This window comes from Hakea prostrata, chromosome 5 (genome assembly GCF_041222555.1).
Source record: "Hakea prostrata isolate BN-2017 chromosome 5, UWA_Hpros_2, whole genome shotgun sequence".
NCBI lineage: Eukaryota > Viridiplantae > Streptophyta > Magnoliopsida > Proteales > Proteaceae > Hakea > Hakea prostrata.
The window spans coordinates 37,964,792-37,980,499 of record NC_142604.1 but is presented as its reverse complement, the minus strand read 5'-3'; the positions used below and the strand labels follow the sequence as shown (position 1 = coordinate 37,980,499).

Here is a 15,708-nt window from a genome sequence, read left to right as displayed (position 1 = left end):
AGTTACATTAATTCTTGGTGTCAAGAATTAAAATTAAAACCGCATGGTCTCTCAAGCATTGATTCTTCAGTAGCTCTACAAGTAGAAAATAGTGAGAGTATATTCTCCACAATGCAAACCATAGTGCCTGTGCATCTAACAATATTATTTTGTGCAGGAATGCTACAACACTCGACTCAGGAGGTGGGATATTGTTGGGGAATAACTCATCAAGGGAAAGTACTATATTGCTCAAGTGGTAAACAGGCAGGTAGATCACTCACACGACACTGACCAAAGGTCTAGCAACCGGACTGGGATTGGAATTAAACCATTATTGCGAATAGATTTAATCCTGAAAATTTGGAACCGAATCCGAGAGTTTTTACCGAAACCATGTATTGCTTGGCCACTGGATGCAATCCATGACCTTCTCTTCATAGCAGCCAAGATAGATGGTATCCCTATCGAAACTTCTGAAGAACGGGAGCTTTTGACGATTTCAAGTAACTTAGCAGTCTTAGCATTGCAAGGACAAGAATCTAGGGTGTGGAATAACTGGAAGGGACATGAACCAAGGGGGTGGACTGAAATACAGAGTTTTCTGAATGAGTAATGTATTTTCTTTGGTTGTATCAAAAAAAGAAAAAAAGAAAAGAAAAGAAAAGAAATAAAGAAAGAAACTACAATGAGGGATTTCCCTAGCTATATAAACTATATCTTGGACTAAGGGATTAACAAAAACATTCCTAGAGCTATAAGTAATGTTGTAACATTGATATGGCTTGAATGGTGACTAGACAAAAAATAGAAGAAACGATAGGAAGAGACCACATACACAAGAGATTGATGACGGAGTTTGGTCATGCGACCTACATCTACGGGAGGTCAAGAAAGAAGCCCAATTCACTATAATAAAGGGTAGGAAACCTTACAAAATTGTGTACAAAAGTTACAATCGAAGAACTCCATCAAAGAGGAGATCACAATAGCATAATCCATGCTCAAATCCACTGTCCGAACACCAAACGCTGATCGTGTCGCTAACCAATCAAAAATAAAATCCTATACTAATCTAGCAAGCAGAAAGTACGGGGTCGAACTATGGGGAACTAAAAGGATAAGTTACTAAGATTGAATTTAACAAAACTAAATTTAAACTAAATCTATTAACTAATGTAAAACGTTAACTGTGAATATGTGAAGATCTTTGGGATTTCGAATCCCCAATGCTTTTCCCTAATCGATATAACTCTACACTTCAAAGTAAATTAGGGATGGTCTTCCTAGATATGCCCTATCTTCGCAAGACTATCGTCCTTCGCGGAAGCTTGGCACGCTTAGTTTGCTGAGTTATAGAACATCTTTGGCCAAACTCAAACACAATCAACTAGAAGATATAGAACAATCAACTTAATGAAAGAAGCATGGTTCATCTACATCCCAAAGCAAAGGAACTAGCTACTCATTATTACAAAGTTCATAAGAAAAATAAAGATGAAACATAGGGAGAGAGAGAGAGATGTGGTCTTCTTCTTCAGCAATGAGAGAGATGAGAGCCGCATTCGCCGTCCTCTTTTCTGTGGTTGGCTTCTCTTTTATGTCTCCCGCACACAATGAATCCCCTCTCTTTACCCGTCGATTTGACCTTCATTCTTTCAGAATTTGGAAAAACTCAAAACTGGAAAGTTGTAGATATTTTTAATATCGTTTCATAGCATTTTGAATCATCGAAATCCAAGCTTATACGAGAGAGATATGCCCAAAATAATGAAGGTAAGTCTGTTTACCCGATTTTCAGATTTATTACCAATTTTGTTCCTTAGACCTCCGCCTATTTCCAATTTGGCTAAGATCTCACTTTTCATGATTTCTTGAGCAGCAAGATTGAATGCCATGATTTAAAATCCACCAATATCTAATATATTTGCCAACTTTACTCCATATTATCTCTAATATCCAAAATCTCCTTATTCCTGAAAAATACACAAAAATACTCAATTAGATCTCTTTAATTAAATAAGTATGGGGAATTAAATCAAATAAATAATGGTAAATGCATGCTTATCAAATACCATCGTAAAGAAGGAGCGGCAGCAGTGGTTCTCCAAGAACCCTAAGCTTGCAAGGAAGAAGAAGGTATAGAGCACGAATGACCCAAAAAAAAACATTAACCCCAAAAATGACCTGAACCAAGATATATAAAGCTAAACCTAAACCAGAATATTGCACCAGTTCAATATGGTCCAAGCAAAGCTTCAAGTCACCGTTCAAGTCAAACCAAATGGCTAAATTATAGATTAGCCCTAAAAAATCTCCCCCTTAATCTGCAAGGTAATCCCTTAATCATGGTTGATTGGTCTTCAGCCGTCATCACCCACATTTACCTGCAAAACAACATGACGCAAATGCAACAATACCAATGAAAAGAAACAAACCATGCATCTAAACAAAACCTGAACAAAATATGCATGAACATACAATTTAGTAGGTACACATGCAAATGAGATAAAGTGATAAAAACAACTCAACAATGTATAAATCTGAACCAAATAAACATGGATAGTAAAACACGCAAACACGCACAACCTACTATGCAATAACACCTAGCAAAACCTAGACCATGCTAAACGAAAGCATAAACTGCAGGTACATAATGCAAACTCATACAACAGTCTATAAGCTCCATAAAACACAACTTAAGAGTTCAAAAATCTGGCCAAAGCAACCATGCAGAGCAAACCATGCACAAACTAGGCATATGCCTCAAAACTAGAGATAAACATGAACAAGAGCTGTAAAATAAATTGGGTAGCACTTCCCCTAAAAATGCGACATATGGAAAAACCTGACAAAACAATCAAAAAAAATAGTTGAACGTCACCACAACCAATAATAGAAGCAACCAAAGAATACACACCCACAAGATGTACTAAAAAACATCAAATAGACTTACCCATGCCAACAAAAGCATAACAATGTCTGAATGTAGAAATAAACTCCCCCCCCTCCAAAAAAAAAAAAAGTGTAATATTCAAAGACAAAATCGTGGTGAAAACCTAAAACATAGACCACGTCAACAAAGCCTCACAACCATCACAAAGAACCACTTGAAACCAAACCAATAACCCTTGCCCAAAAATAGGCCATAAATCTACACAAATGCTCACAATATAAGTCAAGTCAAGTCTAAAACATATCACATGACACATAAGAGAGCCAAACAACTAGAGAAGAGAAATTTAAACAAATCAACTTTAACATATAAACCATGACAATGACCATTCAAAGTTCAACACATGAAGCAGCTAAAGGAACTTTAACTGACTACAAAGAACAAGTTAAACTTCCAGTGATCCTTGTCAAAATAAAATCTTACAAATAAGAATAGATCTCTCCCCCTCAACTAGGTAGATCACAATCCTTAGGAAATCCCTAAAAATTCCTAGTAGTCTCATTTCAAAATTCTAATTTAAAACTTCCAAAAACAAGATATGCAACCATAAGTAATCCACATAACGACAGTCGGCAGATACAAGGCACATAATAAGAAATGAGAAACTAGATGTAATAATCACCATATTTCTAACTTGAAACCATATGGTAGGTCAGAGTACCCAGAGGTCTATCCAAAAGAAGTTGTGGGCCATTCAGATTGAAGCCCATGATCCAGACCTTGATACCATGGATTGGGATGCAATTGGCGAAGAACCTGCCTTATGGCGAACCCAAAGGCAAACCAATGGAGACCCTGATGGGCTGGGTAGGTGGATTTCTAGAGGGAGACAAGTCAAGTTTGAAGATGTCTGAGATTGAGGTAAGAGCCATTCATGTGTGGGTTTAAGTTAAATTGGTGTTAGGGATCAACCGGGAGAGCAAAGCACCCAAGTACTAGAAAGTACTAGGGTGGTTGCTTAAGGTGGTTGATTGACCTAACCAACCGCCACAAGCGACCGATCGGTCAGATTGAGGGTTTAAAACCCTGTTTTGCCCTTGGCTCCCTATATAAGGCCCACCACGACCTAATTTCACATTACTTTAATTGTGGTGGTTGCTGAAGACTGAGTAAAGGTTGTGTGCATGTGCTACGTGGAGAAGAATCCTTGATTTGTGGAGAAAGTTTGGCTCTCACTTTGACTTATCAATCTTTTGGAGGTTAGCTAATTACTCTCTAATTTCCTTTGAATTTTATATTGTTAAAGAGTAGTTTTCTCCTTTGAAATTCTGTAGTGTTGAGTTTGAATGATTTAAATCCTTCCCATCAATGATCTTGCCTAGATCACTCCCGAGGATGGATTCATATATCTAGATAAAGATTTTCTTGAATAAGATGAAGTGGATTTTAGATCTTCTTCTTTTATAATCAGTGATTTGGAATTTTGGTGTACTCTCTGGAGTCCCAAGGATGAAATTCGGATTTAAATCACCTCAAAAACAGATTGAGGATGGGTGATCAAGAGTCTGAATTTCGGACTTGGAATTATGCCTGAGAGAGGGGTGGTCGATAAACCCAACCAACTGCCTCAACCAACCAGCTAGGTCATAATGACTGTGTCAATGATGTTTTTGCTCCATTCGGATCTCAAACTTTAATGTAACTTCTTAACCCTAATGTAGGTGATCTCTGAGGTCTACTTGTCACATCCCACCCAGCCGGATTAGGTCACACCCAAATACCCGAGGGGTGATATACTACGAGATCGTGGTTCAGTGACAAACCCATACATTCTTATGATATAGCATAATCCAAAGACTAAAATAAATCAAGTTCAAATACTAAAGTTATAAAATTTGATTTTATCAATGAGGTTATAATTATCCATTAACTAAAGTTAAAGCATATAGCGAATATCAGAGTTTAGAGGAAGGAATAGTTTGCAGCGGAAATAAACTAATTGTCTTGATAAAAGATGCCATCGCCCTCTCGAAAGATAAAAGGGTAAAAATGTAAAACAATCTGTGAAGGACCCTATTGACTCCCAAAGCATTGCTAGTTTTGCTACACCCCACCCGTCGGTCTCAGTTACCCTCCCGACAACCCGTGGGAGCGATCCGTCACAGGATCCACGGTTTTAGTCTATCAATAATAATAAATGCAAGTAAAGACAATCATGAGCAAGAATAGTTCAATAATTAAATAAAAGGATTACAGGAGTCCAAATACTCCAATAAAATAATCAAGGAAAGCATAAATAATCAAAATATAAATGAGTTCAGCGGAAGCAATCAAAAAGAGTTATATGATTTTCTTTCCAATTTCCTTTTCTAAAGCTAAATAATGTTTTTCATGAATTTCTAGAAATGGGGTCCTCTAGTTCTCCTCCATACGGTGAGCAAACTGTCTGGCAACTTGTCTCCTCCGCCCATCAATGGGTGCTATAAGCGCATTCCATGCACTCGCAGGAGTTCCCGCACAGGCTATCTCCATTTCCCATTGTCGGTGCCACATCTTCTTCATACGGGAAGGTTCCTCCATAGGAAACCAATCCATCTTCCTGCGCATTTCCTCCATCTATACAAGCTAAATAAAACATAGACAAATAAAGGAATGAGTTCTGGATGACTCAGTAAGAACAAACAATGATTCCCAACCATATGTCAAACCAATCAAAAATGCTAAATGATGTGTATGAATGCAAAATATGAATACTGCTAAGATCTGACCATGCAAGTCTCTAACAGTTGACATGCTTTAAGATATCCACAACTCTCTTCTGGGTAGGTTTTGTCACTTTGATCCGGCAAGGACTAGTTACCTCTGTAGGGATCCTGGGTAAAATGGAAAGTCCACACCTGGCTCTTAAACCATGGTTGGGGTTAAGTCAACACTCTCTCACCACGACCATTGGCATGAGTACTAGCACATGTCAGGTTTCTAATCCAATGCAGATCATAATGGTAACATACTACATGAAGTCCAGATACATCCCCTATGGCACCAACCAACTCGGTTCAGTATCCTTCGCAACCTAGGAATGAGAACCCTCACGGACTGGCTACCGCTATTGGACTCCATTCCATAACCCTATGGTCATCCACATATTGTTGGGGCGGAATGCTCTCATGACTTCTCACAACACCCGGTCCGTTCCTTGTACGTCCATGAGCCCAACCCTAACATACGCAACCCTACCATTTATATGATCAACAGTGGACCATCGTCACATCACTGTCATCACAAGTCATCCGGCTTCAATTCCCCTATCGAAAGGGTAGTAGCATGTGGGGTACCTAGCCATGCAACTTTAGACTCTACCTAGATATGTCATCCAATAGTTATGATAGTGCTGGAGACATTAGCGAGCATGTGTCCCATACCATAGCCCTCTGATATCCCAAGCTAGGATATCCCAATGGAATACCCCTTCCATCAGAACCATAAACCATCAACCATTATCATATCATATTTATAATCAACAAAGTATAAGTAAAGACAATACAAACAACAAGCATATAATAAGATCAGCATGCTAAATAAGGTTACAACAGTATATGAAATGAAAGAACAATATTAATAGACACTGGACTAGCATGTTTAAGTCATTTCATAAATATAGGATTGTATGTCCTTACCTATAATTATGCAGAATTCCTCTAACTTGCAATCCAGAAACTATTATAAGACTTTTATTTGAAACAGAGAACACCTATATACAGGGTTACAATAAGGTATAAGTCGAATGAATCAAATCAGATCAAAACCAAAAGTCATTTGGTCACTAGAAACCAGTGGGTCGCTTGGGCCGGTCGCTTAGGTTGAGCGACCGCCACTAGTGACCGCCCCAAAAATAGTGAGTTTCAATTCGAAACTCAGGCTTCTGATCATCCGATTTCAATTCGAATTTTGAATGATCATAGTCTGAATTTCAAATCTATCACTCCCATAACCACGGGTGATACTAAACCTAACCAATGACATCAATTTGGTTATCCAGAATCCTCCCTCTTGATTAGATCAGCCCTTTTCACGAAAGCAGGGTTTCGTTTTCGGATCTAATCTCACCAAGATAAACATAAAGGTAGGCAGTGCAATAGAAGGATCAAGAACAACCAAAGAGAAACACTAATCCACTTTTATCATAGAAAGTGGTGAAGCATGAGTGAACAATGAATCACTTACCTCAACCAGATTAACTATGAAAGACTGTAGAACCTTCTGGGACTCTAACAGCAATTCATGTCACATCCTCCCAGCCGGTACCCTATTTGGCATACCCGAGAGTGTGATCCACAGCCCGAAGATCAGGTATCGAGTAATCAACCTCCCACATAAACAATAACATAATCATGAACAATAATAATAAAAGTGCGGAAGATAAACCATAGATCCAAATAAGGAAAGAATGAATCATATATAAATCAGAGTACTAGATAAAGTGAGGCGAATCCCACTCTACAACCAGCGGAAAAGTAGTTCTAAAAGAGAATAAGCAAGATGAAATCTAATCCCAATAGCAGGTACAATGGGTAACTAAATTGTTCTCAACTTTATAGACAACATCCCTATAAGTATAAATCTCATAAACGGCACAAGGACGCTTCCACTCTATGGTCGGACTAAGCATCGTACGGAGCATAACCACTCGCGGGATCTTCGGTTGTAATTGTTGTAACCGCAATCACCTTCCTGGAGATATGCCTCTTCTCCTTGCGCTTCTTCATCGGGCCGTCATGATATTTAGTACATGTAGATAGTCTAACAAACATTGTACAATAAAGGAATGAGTTTCAAAGAAACTCGGAGGCGTTAAATCCATAATAACACAAATGGCGGGATTTCGTACAAACATAAATGCAATATGGTATGACAAACAATGAATGTATGAATCTAACCCTACATATCTGGTCTCTATTGGCGGACATGCTTTAAGTCATAGCCCGTACTTCTTTAGGAAGGTCTCAATCACTCATCATCGGTTGGTAATGGGTACGGCATCCCTCGGGACATTCCATGGCTGGGGGTATAGGTCACCACTCTCTCACATCACCATTGGTCTAAGTACCGGCACATGTCAGGGTAAAGCCTAGCCAAATGCAAGTCTTCTACTTAGTTATATCAAGTCGATCCAGATACGTCCATTCCTCATCCCCGACGATCCTTTCCGGTATCCTTCACACTAGAGTCCTCATGTCCCCGACTACGGACTCGGACCCTCACTGGTTATCCACATATGGTAACGGGAAGCTCTCACGTCCCCTCACGGGTTGGTTACCGGTCTTGGCGCCCGTGGCCCAAGTCTATCCATATGCAACCCTACCAATAAATGGCCCCCACAATGTGATTCCTGTCCTCTCACGGGTTGGTTATCGGTCTTGGCGCCCATGAATCCCCATTGCTCCACGGGTCGTTCGGTCTCAATACCCCTCCGATTAGGGTCTGACATAACGGGACATCCCAGCCAAACACTACTAGAGAGTCCTAGATATGTCAACCAACAGTTTAGGAAGGTGTCCAGAGGGCATCTCCGGAAACATCCCATAATATTCCCGTAGTAGTCCAGGCGAGTGTCAAAGGACACCTCTCCTTTCCAAACCATACTTAAGCATACACATGCATCAATTCATATCATCACATATATGGTAACTTCATATATGGAAAGAAATCAATAATTACAATCAATTTGTATATAACTGTAAGTAAATCATACATGAGTCAATTCAATATAAATAAGTAATGCTACTGATATCAAGACAGATTACAGTAGTATAACATTATAAGAATCTAATTAAAGAGTAACTTAACAAGATTCAAATATAGAAACTAAGATATGCAATTTATGTTGTTAAAGAAGTAACCATCCTTACCTTTTATAACTCGCAAAGGAATCCTAAGAAATCAAGTAAGATCTTGACAAACTTGAGAGAAGGTCCTAAACAAGTGTATACAACATATTAGGAAAGATCCCTAACGGAAAAGATACCAAAACATCCAAAGCAGACCAATTCGGTTGTTGTACTCATTGGTCGGTGGATTAGTCGACTGGTCCAGTCGACCAATCATCGACCAATGCGGACAATAGCCTATAAAATCGAGTTTTGAGATATAAAATCCAATTTGGTGGTTCAAAAGGGTATTAATCAAGGGGTAAACTACATTAGTAGTATCCTAACATATAGGGGATCTCAAAACACTAATCAAATCAATTCATCAAGATACAAATTAGGAAACAAAAGTTACCATAATTAGATCAATCATGGTTCTTGAAGAATTCAAGATAGAAATCAAAGACAAGAACAATAGGAGAATGGATCATTGATTCAGGTAAAGGTATCATGAAAAGCATACTTAGATCTTCAAGAAAATAGACCTAAGAGCATAAATCTAAATAAGGAAACAAAACCTACCATATATGTAACTATCATGATTCATGAAGAAAACATGGTATGGTAGAAGAGAAACAACTAGAGATTGATAGATCATGGATCATGAGAAGAAAACACAGCAATTGACTACTAACATGATCAATATAGTAGATCTAAGGAGATCAGAATTCAAATCAACAGATAAACAAAGACTAGATCATGGTTTGATCATGATTCCTTCAAAAGCTTGCAATGATCATGATTAAGATCATTGCTTTAGCCATTAATCCTTAGGAAGATCATGAGAGACAAGTCCGGAGATGTTTGCAACGAGAGAATGCAGCATCTCCTCTCTGTCTCAACTCAAAAGGAAAGAAAAATAGAGATGGAGGAGAAGAAGAGAGTGTAGACATACCTTTGATGCAAAAGGAAGAGTTTTGACGAAGATCCGTCAAGAAAATCACCAAAGATGCAAGGGAGATGACTTGCAGAGGTCTTTGGTTCGTTCCAAAGAGTTTGGAGGCAGCAAATACGAAGTAGACTCGAGATTGGACTTAAATAGAGCAAGCAAGACCTAATTGCCAAAGACAGCACCCATTGGTCGAGTGGATTGGTCGACTGGTCCAGTCGACCAATGTAGACAGCAATTCCAAAACAAGGAATTGAAGACCCAGATCAAATCCAATCCTAAAGGGGTTTTGCACACATATCAAGTGACTTACCTAATAGGTAGGAATGCCTTCAAACCATGATAGAGAGCACTCCAAGTCCATCAACTAATCCGATCTTCATCAAGATTCAGTTTCCATAAATAAAACTTCATCATCAACTCTCATGGATTCAAAGCCAAACACCAAGTCCTCCACTGGGATGGCCCAAAGCTGACTTCTTACTTTACTTCAGGTCACAGGACCTACAAATAACAAGGTTTCCGGGTCAAGGTTAGGGCTGGGTTTTACAATTCAGATCTGCTTCCACCACGTCTCCATAGCCGTCTAACCTCCAAAACGGTAATCCCGAATATAATATTTGTAAAATAGGTGAGGGTTACTATTTATAGAAGTCAGGGGGCAAAATAGGGCGAAATCCCGCAATCAGGACCAAGCGGTCGCTTGGTTTAATCAACCGCCCCCAAATATATTTCTATACAAGGGTGCTTTGCTCAGGGGTTGATGTCCAAGGACAACCTAACCCTAATGAAGACATGGGGGAGGTCTTACCTTCATTCCAGACATCTCCGGACATCACTTGCCTTCCAGAAGTCCAACTACCAAGCAAGGCATGCTCTTCACCAAAAGAATCCAGATCCATGGGTTTAGGGTATGGATCATGGACTTCTATCCGGACACTCCATAGATTTACCCAGCTAGACCTTCGGGTTCTCGGACCTGCAATACGTATCCCGGGTTAGAAATTCGGGGGTTGTTACAAGTTCTCTACTAGAACCATCTCTATCGAGCAGTCCTGGCATGGGCACGAAGCTCTGTGCGAGTCCACCTCCTCGCAAGTCACTCCTTCAAAATAGTCTACCGACAACGGATCCTCCATTTGAATGGAATCCTCATAACCTACAGTAAAATCTAATAAAAACATACATATAAAAGGAATGAGTTCAATAGAACTCAGTGAGGTCAACTCAATAGCACATAATGCATTCATTCACAACTTTCCACATCACACATATGATATTAATAATGATGTTAATATAACTAATGAATGAATATGATGTTATATTCCTAACTTTATCATGAAGTCTCTATGATAAACATTCATTAAGTTGGACACCAAGACTCCTCTGACGGTCTCATTCACTCTCCCTCAACAAGAGACGTCTATTGGGTTCTCCACGGTTGTTGGGTCAAGTCACATCAACCCATAGCTGGGGATCTAAGTCACCACTCTCTTACATCACCTTTTGGCACTTGTCAATGATTACTTTAGGCCCAAATGCATAGTCATAGGTCGTAGTACATATGGTCTAGATATCATTCATCAATGGGAGGCATTTGTTGGTCCGATACCTTATCCACCTAGAAATGAGATCCTCAATGGGAGGCATCTGCTGGATTCCATTTCTCAACCCTATGTTCATCCATATATAATGGACAAGGATGCTCTTATGTCCTCTCATGGGTTGGTTGCCGGTCTTGAGCGCCCATGAACCCATGTCTATTATATGCAACCCTATCATTTCATGATGGCAGTGGGCCTGTTTGATGCTCGCTAGACCCAGCCATTGACATCACGGGTTAACCGACTTTAATACCCCTATCGGAAGGGTAGTAGTACTCATGAGGTTATCTAGACATACACTTTTAAACACCTAGTATTTTTGTACTTAGGTCTAAGTGCATATATATAAAGTCACTAGGGTAATGGGCGAACTCAAAACCCTAATGTGGTATATAAATACAAGAGAACTAAGTCTCAAAATCAATCCCACACATTCTCATATCATCATTCACAAGATCTGAAATTAGAAACAAACATACTTGCTCTTACCTTCCGTTCGCACAAAATCACACACGATATATCACAAGGTATAAGATATTAAAATAAAACAAAATATCAAATGATGAAAGTTAAATAACACCATCAATCATACAAGATATGGTTAAGTATATTCTTCACCTTTCAAGTAAGCTCCCCCCCCCCCCCCAACAAAGTTTATCAAAGAGTGTGTAATTAAAGCCAAAATAACCCTAGTTGCATAAGAGAATGAGTAAGTAACAATAGGGAATCAATTGGGGTTCAAAAGAGGGCCAAAATACACATCCCAAATATGGCCGGTTGAATGGCCAGTTGCATAGGCTTATAGGGTCGGTTGAATGGCCGGTCAACTTGCCATCAACTAGTTTTGAGCAAAATTTCAGATTTTGGCTCCGATTCAAAATCAGATTGAAGCGGAACTTTGGGGTCTTCAAATTAACAACAAAAGGGTCCTCAAACTGCCAAAAAATTATCCCAACTAGGCCTCAAACTAAAAGCCCCAAAATTAGCTCTTGTGAATGCCTGCGGGCGTCTCTGAGAGGTTCAAATCGGTTTTGAATGTAATGATTCATATAACCATCTCTCAAAAACATTGGAAGACATAAAGAGAAGTAAAAGGAAACATTCATTATAATCCAATAATCCCAACTACCAAAACCTAGCATTCAATGATGATAAAAAAAAACCATTAAAACTAGGTTAAAGAAGAGAGTTTTCATGAATACTCACCTTTCTGAGCGTTCTTGCGATGAATCAGGCTTTGATGCGATGTTGCATGGAAGAATCCGCAATCTTCCTTGGTTTTCTCTTCCCCCAAGCCCTCATCCCTACTTTAGCAATAAGAAGTACGTTTTGTGATGAGTGGAGGCATAAAATAGGGTTTTTAAACCCGTTTTCCCAAAATTGCCCTGAACTGGGCAAGGGGCGGTCGTCCCAGCCCAGTCAACCAACCAGTCGAATGGCCTTGGGTTTCCCCCTCAACCAGGGTCAATTCCAATGATTTTCGGTTTGTTTGAAAAGTCATCCAAGGGCCTATGTTTGGGTATATTTATCTTGGCATTTGGATCTTCCTTCATCGATTTTCGGACGTGCCAAGGGGCACTTGAGTCATTTTAAAATCTAAGGTTATTTTGGTCATATTTTAAAATTGATTTGAATTCTAGGACTTTTTTGTAATTTTTGGACTAAAAGGGGAGTCATGGGTTTCATGGCAGGTGGGGGTGTGTATGTAAATAATTTAAATTAAAAAAAAAAAGAATAAGGGTAAATTGGTCATAAAAGTGATAATTTGTCCTTAAATTGACTTTTTGTATAGCATAGGGGAGGCAGATGCAAAGTCTAAGTTTTTTTGGACTAAAAATGGCATAGACCAAACCTCAGGGGGTCTAGATTGAAATACCAAAAATAAATAAATAAATAAATAAGGGCAAATTGGTCATAAAAGTGATAATTTGTCCCTAAAGTAACTTTTTCTATAGCATAGGGGAGGCAGATGCAAAGTCTCAATTTTTTTGGACTAAAAATGACATAGACCAAACCTCAGGGGGTCTGGATGAAAATTACCCTTTAATTTATTTTGAATCATTTCTTCTATCTTAGTTTAAAAGGGTAGTTGCTTTTTTTTTTTTTTTTTTTTTTTTTTTGGGTAAGAGGAAAACTTTATCAAAGAGAGAAACCACGATTACTACCTAGCGATAAAGCATCAAATAACATTAATTGCCAACCTTGAGAAGGGGGTGTATGTAAGTATAAGAAGGCTTCCTGCGTTAACACTCCTTCCTTTTCCAAAGCATCTGCCCTTCCCTAGGGACATGGGTGAAAGAGATATAATCAAAATTTTCTTTCAGTCTTCTGATATCTGATATGATTGGAAAAATATTCTACGGAGCCTCCGTAGGGTGCTTTTGAAGGATGGCAATTAGAGCTTGATTATCACTTTCCAAATCTATTTTGGGCAAGTGGAAGGCTTGTGCCCAAAGCATAGCCTGCCTTATGGCTAGAACCTCGAGGGTAAGAACATCTTGAGTTGCACTACCATACCCAAAACCAAACAGCATCTTGCCCATAGAATTCCTCACAATCCCACCATATCCTGTGAGCTCCTTCTCCTTAAATAAAGAGCCATCAACATTTATCTTTGTAATAATGGGGGGGGGGGGGGGAGTACCCATTTTATGACTCCATGGGAGGTGTTTGGCACCGGCTTCATAACTTTGGATAAGTGATAAAACTGAATACCCTTCCATACCTGGAAACTAATTTGTGATGGTTGGCTAGAGGGACCAGAAGCAATATTTGCCGTATATGATTTCCAAAGAAGCCATAAGGCAAGGAGAGCGTTGAGAATCGTTGCTTTGTTGTCGCTATTCTATGCAAGAGCTATACACTGTTGAACTGTGGTTCTAATTGAGTTAGCGATGAGCAAACCATAAAAATGTAAGTCATTCCATACTTGTTTTGCATACTTGCAGTGAATAAAATTGGTTTAATTAATTTGGTATTTAATCTATAGTCCTCGAGGGAACGATCTTTTATCATTATATTACTTGTTACGACAGCGTACACTTGCGTTGTACTTTTTCACAACAAGTTTTTGGCGCCGTTGCCGGGGACTATTAGATTAATATCAATAGCAGTTACTGCTAGTTTTAATTTGAATTCTTTTATATTTTTTTTCTTTCCTATTATTTTATTTTATTTGTAGTTGTGAATTGGAGATCTTTCAGGTCCTACTGATTTTGCATGAGAAGGAGAGGAAACGATAATTTACTTTCTTTTGATCCTGAAATTGAAGCAACTTGTCAAAAGAACTCAAAAGCAAAGAAAGACAGAACAAATTCATCTTCCACTTCTAGAGCAATGGATCTTGAAGTTGAAGCACCAAGGAGCAAGACTTTAGGAGAGTATGTTGCACCAACTGTGAGAGATAATAGGACAGCTATAACGCGTCCACCTGTAGCAGCTAACAATTTTGAAATCAAGCCTGCTATCATTACAATGGTGCAAAATAATCAATTTTCTGGATTGCCTAGTGAAGACCCAAATCTTCACATTGATGGGTTCTTGACATTTGTGACACATTCAAGAGCAATGGCGTTACTGATGATGCCACAAGATTGAGATTGTTCCCTTTCTCATTAAGGGACAATGCTAAGAGTTGGTTGCATTCTCTACAACTAGGATCCATCACTACTTGGGATTAAATGGCTCAAAAATTTTTGGTAAAATTCTTTCCACCATCTAAGACTGCTAGTATATTAACAGATATTTCTATTTTTTTGCAGTATGATTCGGAAACACTATTTGAGGCATGGGAAAAATTCAAGGACTTGCTAAGGAAATTTCCACACCACGGAATAGAGCAATGGAGGCAAGTTCAGATTTTTTATGATGGTCTATCTAATTCCACAAGAACATTATTAGATGTTGCAGCAGGAGGATCAATCATGAACAAGGATCCAACAAAAAATTTTGATCTTTTGGATGTTATGGCCTCAAATGCATATCAAAGGCCAAGGGATAGAGTTGCCCTAAGAAGAGTTTTGTAGAGGAATGAAACTGATCCCATGACAGCCATGGCCGTCCAACTTGAAGCATTAACAAAGCAAGTAGGGTTGTTAGCAACTCAAGGCACCAAAACTCCAGCTGTGGTATGCAACTATTGTGAGGGAACACATTATAGCAATGAATGTCAAATGGCTAATCCTTTTGAGCAAAATCAGTTAGAGCAAGCAAAATATGTGGGGAACTTTAATTGACAGAGCAGTCCATATTCCAATACATACAATCCAAGGTGGAGAAACCATCAAAATTTTGGATGGAAAAACAATCAAGATATTGAAAAACAACCTAAAAATCAACAAGCTCAATCATTTTAGAAGAAAGCTCCATGGGAAGATGCTATTGAGAAAATGGCTACAGTTTCTTCACAATTTA

At 38.8% G+C, this 15,708-nt stretch overlaps 1 non-coding gene across 1 annotated transcript; it reads right to left on the bottom strand.

Moving 5' to 3' along the window:
• Window positions 1-15,023: 15,023 nt before the first annotated feature.
• On the bottom strand, window positions 15,024-15,130 carry LOC149015915 (small nucleolar RNA R71). Its single transcript, XR_016173771.1, has one exon. It is a non-coding gene; the product is annotated as a small nucleolar RNA R71 (small nucleolar RNA).
• Window positions 15,131-15,708: the final 578 nt, after the last annotated feature.